General features: G+C 33.5%; 1 protein-coding gene across 5 annotated transcripts in view; it reads right to left on the reverse strand.

Annotated features, from left to right (window-relative positions):
* Nucleotides 1–16,201, reverse strand: part of CDH18 (cadherin 18) — a 1,032,515-nt gene that overhangs the window by 91,749 nt on the left and 924,565 nt on the right. The window lies entirely within an intron of this gene.

The following is a 16,201-nucleotide window of genomic DNA, read 5'->3' on the forward strand; positions in this document are numbered from 1 at the left end:
CCAAATCGGAAAAGAAGTAAAGCTGTCACTGTTTGCAGATGACATGATACTATACATAGAGAGTCCTAAAGATGATCTACTTTCTTTGACTTGAGTTTATATCACAAAAAAACCCTCTCATAATATCCTTCCCCTGGGGTCTGACGCTGCTGAAGTCTGAATTGCTAAGGAGATGTGAGAAATCTTGTCACACGCAAGGAATAACATCCTTTAAAATGTAATCAGTTGGCAGTCTGGTTATTATATCATCTAAAGTAACCTGTCTTCAAGACACTTTCTATTTTTGGGTAGTTTAAGAATAATGGTTCTTGTTTTCTAAAGTTGGACCTAAAATTTAAAAAATATTATTCAACTTCAATGTTTCCTGCAGCAACTATCAGCAAAGCTCAGATTACATTGTTATCAATGCAACCCTGTGTAATATAGAAGAACATGCCCCATTTTAGAAATCTGATCACTTCACAGCTGTCAGTCTGGAAGAAACTGGGTTTTCTTCTGTTTATAAGCTAAATTAAGACTTTGAAAATGTACAGCCTCTTTATCAGAACAATCCCCTCTCTCTTAGGCACTTCACACAGAGATTTCTAACATTAAGTGCTAGTACTGTGGCTAAATACTTTTAGAATACATATATTTTTTATTTGAATTTGAAAAATATATAACCTATGTTTAAATGGTAGGTATAATGTAAGGCATGTGTCCTCAGACTCAAGTTATTTATTTCTCAGTTTTCTATGTGACCTAACTCTCTTGGGAAATCTGCAACATAAGTGCTAGATATTAGGGCAATGCTTTGAGCCAAAAAGTCTTATTCATGGAATTGCAATTGAATTTCGACTCAAGTAGAACTAAATAGTTCTGCTTAAGTACCCTTGGATTTCTGCCTAGCCATAGTAATAAAAACACAGAAAAAGGGAAAACAGAAATGTGAAAGAAACTATTCAAAACTATTTGGGGCGGGGGGGGGCGGGTGTTATATGTACAATGATTCAATGCAAATTATTTAAAATTAAGAAGTTACATGGGTCCATAAAACTGTTTATCAAAACAAATAGATAAAATATTCTCAGTAGGTAACTTTTCAAAATATTTTTGTAATAAAATACATTTATTTCCTTCACTAACCTTCAAAAAGTAAACACAACATCTTAATACTTCATGAACTTATATATATATATATATATATATATATATATATATATATATATATAAAGGTTTTATACAAATGTTAATTTGACATTTTTAGATATATCCAGCAAGTATAAAATAAAGTAACCATTTGCCTAGGTGATATACGTTCTAAATCGGGATTGATTATGAAGCCTAAGGAATTAAAGTTTTGAGATTTTATATTTAATATCTTAGATCATAGCTGTCAAAAATGAACCAGCGTAAATTGAGGCTATAGTGTATATAACTGGATAAGATGTTTAAAGATATTCTTCAAATTCTACTTTCCCCCTTAATATAAGACTATATAGAGATGATATTTGAGAATGGGAGGAAACACTTATACACATTTATAAGTTATTTAAAAAAGCAAACTGATATGAGATAATAAAGGCTAACATTTATGGATCCCTTACAATACACTATATTGTGCTTTAAATGTGTTCTAAACATTAGTTTACTACATACCCAGAACAACTGGATGAGATAGGTACTATTAATAGACACATTTTTTATAGAGGAGAAAACCAATGCACAGGGTGATGGAGAATTTTATTCAACATCAAAGAGCTAGTTAGTGCAACAGATTAAAAATTAATACAGTCAACTAAGAAATACTGGGAATTCCCTGGTGGTCCAGTGGTTAGGATACCACACTTCCACTGCAAGGGGTGCAGGTTTGATCCCTGGTCAGGGAACTAAGATCCCACATGCTGCGGAGCATGGCCAAAAATAAATAAATAAATAAATAAATAAATAAATGCAAGCATATTAAAAAACAAAACAAAACAAATACTTGTCCCTAAAACAAGTTTAAAAAATTAAGAAATATTTATAAGATCTTTTTTAAAGTAGACAATATTTGAAGCTTTACCTATTCATTCAAAGGATATTCATTTGAAGGAGTACAAGTACAAGAAAGATATTCATTTGAAGGAGTACAATAAAAAGAAATATTTAAAAGAGAGGAAATAGAAAGAACTGAGAATTATTTAGACATGATTTACTTAGGGAAACAAGTAGGCAAAAAAGAAAAAGGAAGCGTTTGCAAGGTAATACTGATTGATGCTCAGAGAATTTAAAATCAGAGGTCAGAGTAAAACCCTAAGCAATTAAAGTCTTCAGGAAAACATGGGTGTGATCAGTCTTGAAGGATAAGTAACAGGAGAGATATTTGTTAGAGATTATCTAGAAAGTATAAAATTTAGTAATCTCAGATAAGAGAGAGACAGATATCTTAGCTCTGGTTTGTGAAGTGTGGTGGTATTTTTCAGACCACTATTATTTTGGTATTAGACTAGTAAGAGAGGAAGAAAGAAAGAGGTTTCATGTTGAGATTGTAGGTAGGATACAGACAGAAGTTCCCTCCTTCACTCCCACATTAATGCCTCAGTCAACATTACTACCCCTACACAGTGTTACACTAGAGTAGAATAACTTACTTTAAAATAAAATATTCTTTGATATGGAATGAAAATTGATTCAATCATATCATCGACTAAACCAATGAGAGAATGTTTGAGAGAGAGATTAGAGGTGGTTGGTGGGGAAAAATTCAACCCACAGTGCACTTCTGCATGGGTTGTTTTTTGAAGATTAATAGATGAAAAGAATGCCAAGGAGGGTTTACCCAAAACAAATTTCCCAATTTTCAGATATCATAGAGGTAATAACCTCTTCAGGCCACTGAAAAACATCTCCTACATTATTTTCCTCAGTGTATAATAAACTGTAGATCCTGGACTTGATTCATTCACTACGTAAAGATGAATTCTATGGAAACTTGTTTCTAAAATAGATCCACCATACTGTGAAAATTGCATGGATCAATAGTAAAAGAATAAACACAGTCTTGGAAACCAAGTAAACGTGATGTTCATCACAGATAAAACCACTTATTAGCCCTATGACCTCTCTGAGCTTTCTTTGTTAGCATAATGGAGATACCACCTACATCATAATTTTATTTTGACAATAAAGTGAGGTAATATATGAAAGTATTTTATGCTTGAGTATCAAGTGATATGCTTCAGTAGATAAATGTTATTTGTCTTAATGTCTCTTAGGATGGTTTTCTCTTTTTTTCCTTTCTTGGAAAACTTGGGTCTATTTTGTTGAGACACTTCAAAAATAGTAAATGCTTTTTTTTTTTTTAATTTATTTGTTGGTTTGTCTTTTTCTTTCTGGCAAAGTATGTGAACACAGTGGGATCTGAATAAGGGTTACTACTGAATGAACAAGAGTCTCCATACATATAGCATGAACTGCTGTCCATTTCTAAAAAAAAAGAAATCTGTCAGAAAACTAAATTATTTTTAATTTCCTTCTCCATGCACATGAGTCAACTTTCATTTGGAAAGTTTATGAAAATAAAGTTCTTTTTCTTCCACCTGAATAGCATAGGTGTATGACTTTGCCTCATAAGCAAATGAATAAACTAACAAGGTATTCAACAAATATAAAGAAGAAACTGTTAATACCTAATGTAAAACTAAGTAAGGCATTTCATTGTAGCCTTTACTTCTTTTGTAAATATTTTGGTGGAAATAATCAGGCCAATAAGTCATTATGCTTTACTTATCAAGAGCAGTATGTTTTCATATAGAGATTACGATTTTATAGATTCCTAACATTATCCTTTATACATATTCTTAATATTGTGTTTGTGTTTGAAACTTGTTACAATAACTCAGGAAATAAACTTTTTTTTTTACAGTGTGTACTTAGTTCATGTTTTCCTTTCATTGAGAGATATCTAAACATTGCAAAAAGGACAAATAAATGTACACTTTTTGCAGTATTTCATTTAACTTATAGTTCTCAAACTAATTTTAAGTTGTAATACAATTATCATTTTTAACGCCCATTTTTTTAGACCTCATGTAGAATCTAAGAAAAGGAGCCACTCCATAGTACATCTAGCTGATGCTTTAGACGAATCTACAGCATATATGACCAAAACGGTTAGTATCAGGGTGGAAATATCGAGGCAGATTCAAGGGCTACTGTAATACCATGATTACAGCACATTATAACACGACCACCACTATAATCTCACTGCATCCTCCATGAAGTAGGTGTCAAGATAATATCCATTGGGTCGGCCAAAAAGTTCGCTTGGGTTTTTCTGAAGGGAAGCACCCGAACGAACTTTTTGGCCAAACCAATATACTAAATGCTACTTAGGAAATTGTATAATCAATGATCCGTAAGATGTTACCTATGGGGGATTGATAATCTCCTGGCTATAGACCAGAGGAAGTGCAATTAAGCTTGTGCCAGCTCAGATTTGTCCGCTAGTCCTTTAGAGCCCTCTAATTTGACAATTCCATATTCAAACCCTGACTAATTTCATGCTGGCAGAGAAATGGGTCCTTTTAACACAGGAGATCTTGCAAAGTTGCCACTATAGTTTATAAACATGGGTTACAATTTTTATTCCTACAACTACTCTCTATTCTGTCATTCAATATATGCACCATTTCATATTTCTAGTAAATATGTTTTAGTGCAATGGGCAAAGTGAAAAGAAAACGCATTACATTGAAATAAAATGAAAATTTTTTGTTAAAATTAGAATTTGTGGGCAAACAAATAGGCAGACAAGTTGTGATCACAAGAATCAGTCAATCTCAGTAATGATTACCTCTATTCAAGTATTTTCTTCAACAGAAGCTACTTTAAACAAATTACCCAGTTCATCATTTGACACTCAATTTCCCTTTGATTATATAGGTATAGATTCAAGATAATTATTAGCCATGTTAAAGTACATTAGAAAAGTTATTTTTCACTTCAATAACAAAACTTCAGGCCTCAGAGGCACTTATTATTTTCATTATAGTCTGTCCATTTCACCATAAAAATTAATTTAAAACTTATGTAATGGAAATCTATTTTTGCAGTGATTTACTCTGAGAAACATCAGTTGGCTAAAAGTGTAGATGATGTCTTTCAGTTGTCACACTTTTGATACTTGTACATACAGAATGTGAATGGTTAAGCAAATATATTTGAGATTTTGCCTCCCAAACAGCTGTTTTTGTAAGTTTTACTGACTATGATCAATAGATGGGATAAAGTTTAATCAATATACACCCTTTGGGATATTACAGCAGTTTGGCCTCATCTTTAATTTAACGAAAAGTCACACATCTTCAGTATAGCTCAGATTCATTAAAAAATTTTAAGATTCCCTTAGCTCACTTTGGGGATGCAATTTATTCCACAGGTCATGCATCCAGAAAATAATCTTTCTAAAAAATTAGAACATAGGGATCATTTGTCACTTGATAGTGTATTGTGCTTAATAAAATGGGCAGCACTCAGAGCACATAGATATTTTGGAAAGTTTTTAACTTCCTGAACCAAAACCTCGATCCAAAGAAACAAAAGCACCTAAAGAAGTAAAATCTCTACACAAGAAAATATGTTTCTGTCTGTTATTTATGCCTCTAAGTACCTAAGATTTTAAAAATTCCAATAATATTGAGTTCTGGAAATGCTATTGAACCATTTTAAGCTTTTTTAAAAATTTATTTGAAAAATTTACATGAAAGCTATTTGGATATTTTAGTCTCCAGTCAGTAGACTAACAGACGTCACTAAGCCTGGATTTAGGCATTCATTCCAGGGCTAAATGAGTTACACATGCCCACCCGGAAAATAGGTTCTTCTTCTGTTGTCAGGACTCTGATTTGGGGTGGTTACTGTCACATACTAGGCTATTAGGTAAATTTGAGCCCCAAATGGGAAAATGTTCAGGCGTCTTCTGTATCTTTATTGAAGAATGGTAAAAGTGACCACATTCTATTCAATCTCTACGGTTAGTTAGCTGTGTGATTGGAAGCCAGTCACTCAGGCATCTTAGTCTATGATATCTTCATCTCTGTAAGAACAGGATTGTCTCAGTCATCTTTAGGTCCCTTCACATTCTCAAATGCCATAGTCACATGATGTTTAACAGTAAACAGTACTGTTTACAAACAGTAAAGTACTGGTCAATCTAAATGTGCTAACTTTGTTATCTGCAATGTGATAAATGACAAAACACAAGTCAAAGACAGACTTCCGATTTTAAATGGAAGCCTGCTTTCTAGCTGAACTCAGTTTGCATGAAATGTCCTTAATGAATTATCTCCTTTGTATCAGAAAACTATGACAGTTTTGATGAGGGTATATTAAGGCTTTCTATTAAAGGTCCAATTAAGATATTCTTGACTTTCACTAAGCTAAACTTTTATAAATCAATTTGGTCAACAGACTAAATACTCAGTTTAATATGAATATATTTTGAAACACATTTTCTGAGTATTCTTGTCTTTCTTTTCAGAAGTTTGAATCCTGTATTCAAACTTTCTTAATCAAAAATTTTTACTTTCTTTTTCAAGTTTGCCATATGACCTTGTCATTATTTTGAAATATCTATTTTTTGCTGTTATAACATTCTAAATTAATGAGGTATTCCTAACTGCCATCTCATCATGAGCTATACGAAAATTTCAGAAATGTGTAAGAAAACAACACATTAATAAGAATTCTATGAATATATTGGAATCATTTATTCTCTGAGGCTACAATTAAACTCAAAACAGGATGAGTAATGACTTCTAATTCTCTGCAACTATTCTTTTTTTTTAAGATATTTTAGAAAGATTTTTTTTTAATTTAGCAAATATTTCCAAACCTGATCACAATTTTATTTCTTATGTTAGCATATATATTGGCTATAGTTTCCTAAATAATGTCAAGGTAAGCATTTGAAAAAATTATGCAAGATTTTTAATATTTCTTTCTGATGGCTTTAAAGTTTCTATACAAAGAAAATATTAAAATTTTTACCAATAAATAAATGTATAGATAAATTCAGATTATAAATCAGAGTAGAAAAGAAGCAAAGATGGGAGGGTATACTTATATAAATTCATACTAAGGCTCTTCATCCTACGAGAATTATTAATTGAGGGCTTCAATAATTTCTTTATGTTGCACTAAATCAAGTGGCATAAGTATTTGACTTTACAATATGGAGAAACTCTAAAATAAAGAACAGTTTTCTTTTCGTGAGATGCTAGAGTTAAAAATGGAATTCTCTTCAGCATCTCTTTTTCCCAGAGTATGAAACACATCTGAACATGGGAAACATTCATTTCCTACTTTGTGATATCAGACTTCTGTAAATGCAGTTTATTATTATTAGTAGTTGAAATATAAAAGAGGCAGATTTGGGAGCATTAAATAAACAGGGTTTTTGTAGTAAAGCAAAACTGGGTTTAAATTCTGGATCTGCCACTTTATCACTATGTGAATTTGGCCAAATTACCTGTTTGTACCTCAGTTTCTTCATCTATAAAATGGGACTGATATTGCAGACTCATTAGGGTTGTTACAAGGGTTTGAGGCATGCTGTTACAAACCCCTGGCCCACAGATAGCAAGCAGCAAGTGGTCACTGTTTTCAACAGCCACATGATATAGGGTCACATTTTCAGAAAACTCCCCTGCTTCTCGTGTCCATCATAGGACTTCTCGTCTGTCAGTAGCTACTCAGGAAATTCCTGAATTCTATTTCCAGTATGCCAGCAAGTGAGCACAGCCAGTTTAAATCAAGGTTTCTTCACTACTGTTAAATAGCCTGGTTCTGATTTTATTTTAAGAAAATTGATGATGATATTGCTGTAAATTGCATATCCTTGTTTTGAGTTAAAAAAGACAAAAGCTAGACATGATATGCTCTTAGAAATCTGAAGAATCTTACTAATAGTTTAGAAAATGGGAATACAAAAGACAAGTCAGGAAGCTTTTCACAAATACCTGTGAGACTCAAACTCCCTTTCATTATCAGTTCTACTGATTTGGAGTTAATTGCATTTCAGGGCACATAGCAAGGTACATCTCTCAATGTGCACCTCCTTAATTAGTACAAACATTTGGTCCCTGGGAAAGGTGGAAGTATGAGGATTACTTTTGTATTTGTTAATGTTTTCTGCTTTATTCACTGTTTGCACCTAGAGGCCCATGTAAATGACACACTTTTGTTAAAACCAAGAACAAATATTATGTAAGTTATGCCTTCAAACACCAGCTATGGAGTCTGATTATTTTAAGGCAGCTTTGGAAGGATTCATTTTAGTTGTCTAACCAAAACAAAGCAGAAAGAATAATGTACATGCTAATGGATTTGTGCTTCTCAATATTTGCATTTAAAGACAATATATCTGTCACCTTTGCATAGCAACAACTGGGCGAATGTGTGTAACATAGCTGGTGTTCAATTAAATGCTCCCAGTGATATAGAGCAATTACTGAAGCAATTAACAATATAATGGAACATTATATATAATTTGTTTTTTGTAGTTTTTTACTAAATGAAACGTATTTTGAAATATTCACATGAATACACATATATGTGAAACATACATGCTGGTATGCATTTCCCAAAAATATATTTTCAAAATTTCTTTCCATGAGTATAATTAGCACCCCCATTTTACCAATGTACTACCCAGTTTGGTGTACTCTGGGTGAGGGTTTTTCAAACACTGATATTCCAGACCAGATAATTCTCTGTTGTGGGGACTCACTTGTTAGTTGTAGGATGTTCAGAACCACCCCTGACCTCTACCTGCAACATTGAAACAAGTTTGTCCCTGACCTCAATTTTTCCTCCTTTGCCCTACCTTTTAGGAACATATATTCCACCCTTTACAGCATTCTGAAATTTCATTATTATTTATTTTGAAATGCAAATCTTCCTATCACTGTTTCTTATTAAACTCACTCAAGCAACTCTGATTTATCTTTTCCCCCCACTGACACTGCTGTCATGATAAATTTCCAAGATGTCATTTGGAAAGCCTTTTCCAAGCACAAAGTGCAAAGCCTTTTCATGATCTCTCTAAAGCATCTTTTTACAACCTCATTATTTGCTATTCCCGCACAGGTAACCTAAGCTCCTTGTGTACACAACAAACTGCAGTTATGTTCTCTCTTCTTCACCTGTCTAATCTTAACCTGGGTTTTGAGCTTCAATTCAATCTTCCTCAACTCATTCCTTCCAGAAGATGTCAGGCATACTTATTCCCTACATATGTATCAGACTTTTATCACCCTTATGAAAGGATGTAAATTTTTTCTCTCCACTGGACTTCAAGCTGCTCTGTGTGTGTGCATTTGTTTAATTTCTTTATCCTGAGGAATATCATAATATTTGCATATAAAAGGTGCTTTAAATATCACTTTTAAAAATCAATGTACCTCCCACCTCCTTTAATTAAAAATATAGACTGCATCATTAATATCAAGTTTTAGTTTTTTAAAAAAAGTCTTATCAACGTTTATCAAATATTTCCACATCAAACTCACAGCAGGAAATATTTTTACTATCAAAAGCTGTTGGCTCCTTTTGGTAAATGGCTACATTTATAAATATCTTTATAATGTTAACTTTCAATGTAGACACATTTTCCTTATTAAGTGTCAAAAATGCTATTAAAATATGGCATTCTATGGAATGATGAAGCATCGTGGTCTTTCCCGTGCTTGGACAAATAAGCATATCAACTTCTGCTTTCATCGCTTAATTAAAGATCAATTTTCACAACTGGGTTTATGCCTATTATATCATATACTTTGTCTATCCTGCTTCAAGCAATGTCCAGCTCTTTCTCTCAGTGTGACAGAAGGGTTCTCAACTAACAAGTTAATGTTACTGCATTCACAGTTGAAGCAGAATTGTTTAATACATACCTCTGTGCTTGGAAAATTGTTTCTCTCCAGGCATGAGTGCTGTGGCCATTATATAAAAACTTCAGAACAATCATGCTTATATAAAAGGAAATGGAAACACTTTACAAAACATTACATAGATATCAAGGAGAATACTTATCATATTAGCTTTTGTTAAAATGGATGAGAACTAAAGAAAGTGAGAAGACAAACTTGAGAAAAAGTAGACAGATTTGTTTCAGAGTTCAGACTTTCTAGAGGCTTAGAATTATCTGAGGGTATAAATACAGGGTAAGTAAAGAGTTTTATACATTATGCAATTCTTTGATTTTGTCATAATTGAGACCAAAAAAAACCCAAACACCCTTCTTATTATGCAAGGAAACCTTTAATTATCTCTGCATGACATATGACAATAATAAAATATTAGTCAGTGAGCACGTACTGACTATGCTAAGTACTTTCTGTCAACCTAATTTAATTCCCTCAATATATGTATGCAACATTATTATTCCTTGTTCATATATTTTATATCAAAACTCAGCAAGGTTGAATGACTGTATAAGATGACACAGTTAGTAAATCAAGTCACCAGAATTCCCACATTGGTCTTCCTGTCTTCAGAAGTGAGTCTCTAACTTGCCTTGGACAAGTTAGAATTAATTGAATGACTATTACGTGCAGGCCACTCTGCTTAGCACTTAAAGCACATAGCTTGAAACAATCTCGCAGTAACTCTGAGAGATAGATATCTGTGGTGTTCTTTCACAAATAAGGAAAAGTAATTTCCTAAAGGTTTATAGCCATGGTGGCAGAACAAGAAGTCAGAGCTGAATGTTTATTCCCAAGCCCTCATTTGTGTGTGTGTGTAGTTATACTTTCTATTGCTAAGATACCAAACATTCTCTACTTTGTGATTAAATATTTCTCTCTAAATGTTTCCAGTCAGTTATGCTTTCATCTATTAAGTCAAATGGAAAAAACTCATCTGTGTGGTCACCAATATATTCATGGAGATAGCTACATGTATGCTAAATTTGACAGAAACCCATCTGTTATTTATTCAGTTAAATAATCAGCTAAGATTATAGTTGAATTATATTAATAGAAAATAACATGGGATGGGATGTGTAGCTGTGATAGTTTGTCTCTGTGGCTCCAGGAGAAGAGTGTCTCTGAATAAAGATGCCAAAATTGTGAAGTGACTAGATGGGAGCCAAGAGATAAAACTAGGGAATGAGAGCTTGCAAAATATTGGTTCCCAGGGTGGAGGTCTAGCCTGAGCTCCTGTGGTGGGAGTCCAAACCACTGGACTAAGAGAGAACCTCAGACTCCAGGGAATAATAATTGGAGTGAGGCCTCCCAGAGGACCTCATCTCAGCACAAAGACCCGGCTCTATCGAACTGCCTGCAAACTCCAGTGCTGGACATCTCAGGCCAAACAACCAGTAAGACAGGAATACAGCACCACCCATTAAAAAAAAAAAAAGTTACAGACGAAGGAAAAAGGTAAAAACCTAAAAGACCAAATAAATGAAGGCAAAATAGGCAACCTACCTGAAAAAGAATTAAGAGTAATGATAGTAAAGATGATCCAAAATCTCAGAAACAGAATGGAGAAAATACAAGAAACATTTAACAAGCATCTAGAATAACTAAAGAGGAAACAAAGTGATGAACGACACAATTACTGAAATTAAAAATACTCTAGAAGGAATCAGTATCAGAATAACTGAGGTAGAAGAACAGATAAGTGAACTGGAAGATAAAATGGTGGAAATAACTGCCAGGGAGCAGAATAAAGAAAAAAGAATGAAAAAGAATTGAGGACAGTCACAGAGACTTCTGGGACAACATTAAATGCACCAACATGCAAATTATAGGGGTCCAAGAAGAAGAAGAGAAAAAGAAAGAGTTTGAGAAAATATTTGAAGAGATTATAGTGGAAAACTTTCCTAACATGGGAAAATAAATGGTCAATCAAGTCCAAGAAGAACAGAGAGTACAATACAGGATAAACCCAAAGAGAAACACACTGAGACCCACATTAATCAAAGAATCAAAAAGTAAATACAAAGAAAAAATATTAAAAGCAGCAATGGGAAAAGCAAAAAATAACGTACACGGGAATCCCTATAAGGTTAATAGCTGATTTTTCAGCAGTAATTCTGCAAGCCAGAAGGGAGTGGCAGGACATATTTAAAGTGATGAAAGGGAAAAACCTAAACCAAGATTAATATACCCAGCAAGGATCTCAATCAGATTTGATGGAGAAATTAAAACTTTTACATAAACAAAAGTTAAGAGAATTCTGCACCACCAAACGAGCTTCACAACAAATGCTAAAGGAACTTCTCTAGGCAGGAAACACAAGAACAGGAAAAGAACTACAATAACAAACCCAAAACAATTAAGAAAATGGTAACAGGAACATATATCTTGATAATAACTTTAAATATAAATGGACTAAATGCTCCAACCAAAAGACATAGACTGGCTGAATGGATACAAAAACAAGACCTGAATATACGCTATCTACAACAGACCCACTTCAGACCTAGAGACCCACACAAACTGAAAGTGAGGGGATGAAAAAAGATATTGCATGCAAATGGAAATCAACAAAAAGCTGGAGTAGCAATTCTCATATCAGACAAAGTAGACTTTAAAATAAAGACTATTATAAGAGACAAAGAATGTCACTACATAATGATCAAGGGATCAATGTAAGAAGAAGATATAACAGTTGTAAATATTTATGCACCAAACATAGGAGCACCTCAATACATATGGCAAATGTTAACAGCCATAAAAGGGAAAATTGACATTAGCACAATAACAGTAGGGGACTTTAACATCCCACTTTAACCAATGGACATATCAGCCAAAATGAAAATAAATAAGGAAACACAAGCTTTAAATGATACATTAAAAAAGATGGACTTAACTGCTATTTATAGGACATTCCATCCGGAAAAAACTGACTACACTTTCTTCTCAAGTGCTCATAGAACATGCTCCAGGATAGATCATATCTTGGGCCACAAATCAAGCCTTGGTAAATTTAAGAAAATTGAAATCTTATCAAGTATCATTTCTGACCACAACACTATGATACTAAATATCAGATACAGGAAAAAAAAAACTGCAAAAAATACAAAGACATGGGGGCTAAACAATACATTACTAAATAACCAAGAGATCACTGAAGAAATCAAAGAGAAAAAAAAAAAACATACCTAGAAACAAATGACAATGAAAACACGATGACCCAAAATCTATGCAATGCAGCAAAAGCAGTCCTAAGAGGGAAGTTTATAGCAATACAATCCTATCTCAAGAAACAAGAAAAATCTCACACAAACCACCTAAACTTACACCTAAAGCATTTAGAGAAAGAAGAACAAAAATTTCCCAGAGTTAGCAGAGGAAAGAAATCATGAAGATTGGATCAGAAATAAATGAAAATGAAATAAAGGAAACAATAGCAAAGATCAATAAAATAAAAGATAGTTATTTGGGAAGAAAAACAAAATTGATAAACCATTAGCCAGACTCATCAAGAAAAAAAGGGAGAAGACTCAAATCAACAGAATTAGAAATGAAAAAGGAGAAGTAACAACTGACACTGCAGAAATACAAAGGATCATGAGATTACTACAAGCAACTCTATGCCAATAAAATGGACAACCTGAAAGAAATGGACAAATTCTTAGAAAAACACAACCTTCTGAGACTGAACTAGGAAGAAATAGAAAATATAAACAGACTGACCACAAGCACTGAAATTGAAATTGTGATTAAAAACCTTCCAACAAACAAAAGCCCAGGAACAGCTGACTTCACAGGTGAATTTTATTAAACATTTAGAGAAGAACTAACACCTATCCCTCTCAAACTCTTCCAAAATATAGCAGAGGGAGGAACACTCCCAAACTCATTCTACAAGGCAACATCACCCTGACACCAAAACCAGACAAAGATGTTACAAAAAAAGAAAACTACAGGTCAGTATCTCTGATGAATATGGATGCAAAAATCCTCAACAAAATACTGGCAAACAGAATCCAACAGCACATTAAAAGGATCATACACCATGATCAAGTGGGGTTTACCCCAGGAATGTAAGGACACTCCAATATATGCAAATCAATTAATGTGATACACTATATTAATAAATTGAAGGATTAAAACCATAGGATAATCTCAATAGATGAAGAAAAAACTTTTGACAAAATTCAACACTGATTTATGATTAAAACACTCCAGAAAGTAGGCATAGAGGGAATCTACCTCAACATAATAAAGGCCATATATGACAAACCCACAGCCAACATTGTTCTCCATGGTGAAAAACTGAAACCATTTCCTCTAAGATCAGGAACAAGACAAGGTTGCCTACTCTCACCACTATTATTCAACATAGATTTGGAAGTTGTAGCCACAGGAATCAGAGAAGAAAAAGAAATAAAAGGAAACCAAATTGTAAAAGAAGAAGTAAAACTGACACTGTTTGAAAATGACATGATATGATACATAGAGAATTCTAAGGATGCTACCAGAAAACTACTAGAGCTAATCAATGAATTTGGTAGAGTAGCAGGATACAAAATTAATGCATTGAAATCTCTGGCATTCCTATACACTAATAATGAAAAATCTGAAAGAGAAATTAAGGAAACACTCCCATTTACCATTGCAACAAAAAGAATAAAATACCTAGGAATAAACCTACCTAGGGAGACAAAAACCTGTAGGCAGAAAACTATAAGATACTGATGAAAGAAATTAAAGATGATACAAACAGATGGAGAGATATACCATGTTCTTGGATTGGAAGAATCAACATTTTGAAAATTACTATACTACCCAAAGCAATCTACAGATTCAATGCAATGCCTGTCAAACTACCAATGGCATTTTTTACAGAACTAGAACGAAACATTTCATAGTTTGTATGGAAACACAAAAGACCCCGAATAGCCAAAGCAATCTTGAGAAAGAAAAACAGAGCTGGAGGAATCAGGCTCCCTGTCTTCAGACTATACTACAAAGCCACAGTAATCAAGACAGTATGGCACTTGCTCAAAAACAGAAATATAGATCAATGGAACAGGATAGAAAGCCAAGACATAAACCCAAGCACATATGGTCACCTTATCTTTGATAAAGGAGGCAAGAGTATACAAGGGAGAAAAGACAGCCTCTTCAATAAGTGGTGCTGGGAGAACTGGACAGCTACATGTAAAAGACAGAAATTAGAACACTCCATAACACCATACACAAAAATAAACTCAAAATGGATTAAAGACCTAAATATAAGGCCAGACAATAAAAAGTACTTACAGGAAAACATAGGCAGAATACTCTATGTTATAAATCACAGCAAGATCCATTTTGACCCACCTCCTAGAGAAATGGTAATAAAAACAAAAATATACAATTGGGACCTAATGAAACAAAAGCTTTTGCACAGCAAAGGAAACCATAAACAAGATGAAAAGACAACCCTCAGAATGGGATAAAATATTTGCAAATGAAGTAAGTGACAAAGGATTAATCTCAAAATATGCAAGCAGCTCATGCAGCTCAATATCAAAACAACAAAAAACCCAATACAAAAATGGGCAGAAGACCTAAATAGACATTTCTCCAAAGAAGATATACAAATTGCCAACAAACACATGAAAAGATGCCCAACACCACTAATTATTAGAGAAATGCAAATCAAGACTACAATGAGGTATCACCTCACACCAGTCAGAATGGCCATCATCAAAATATCTAGAAACAATAAATGCTGGAGAGGATGTGGAGAAAAGGGACCCCTCTTGCACTGTTGGTGGGAATGTAAATTGATACAACCACTGTGGAGAACAGTATGGAGGTTCCTTAAAAAACTAAAAATAGAACTACCTTATGAGCCCGCAATCCCACTACTGGGCATATACTCTGAGAAAACCATAATTCAAAAAGAGTCATGTACCACAATGTTCATTGCGATCTATTTACAATAGCCAGGACATGGAAGCACCCTAAGTGTCCATCGACAGATGAATGGATAAAGAAGATGTGGCACATATATAAAATGGAATATTATTCAGCCATAAAAAGGAAAAAAAGTGAGTTATTTGTAATGAAGTGGATGAACCTAGAGTCTATCATTCAGAGTGAAGTAAGTCAGAAAGAGTAAAACAATTACTGTATGCTAACACATATATATGGAAACTAAAAAAAAAAAAAAAGGTTCTGATGAACCTAGGGGCAGGACAGGAATAAAGACGCAGATGTAGAGAATGGACTTG

This window comes from Pseudorca crassidens, chromosome 3 (assembly GCF_039906515.1).
Source record: "Pseudorca crassidens isolate mPseCra1 chromosome 3, mPseCra1.hap1, whole genome shotgun sequence".
Lineage (NCBI taxonomy): Eukaryota > Metazoa > Chordata > Mammalia > Artiodactyla > Delphinidae > Pseudorca > Pseudorca crassidens.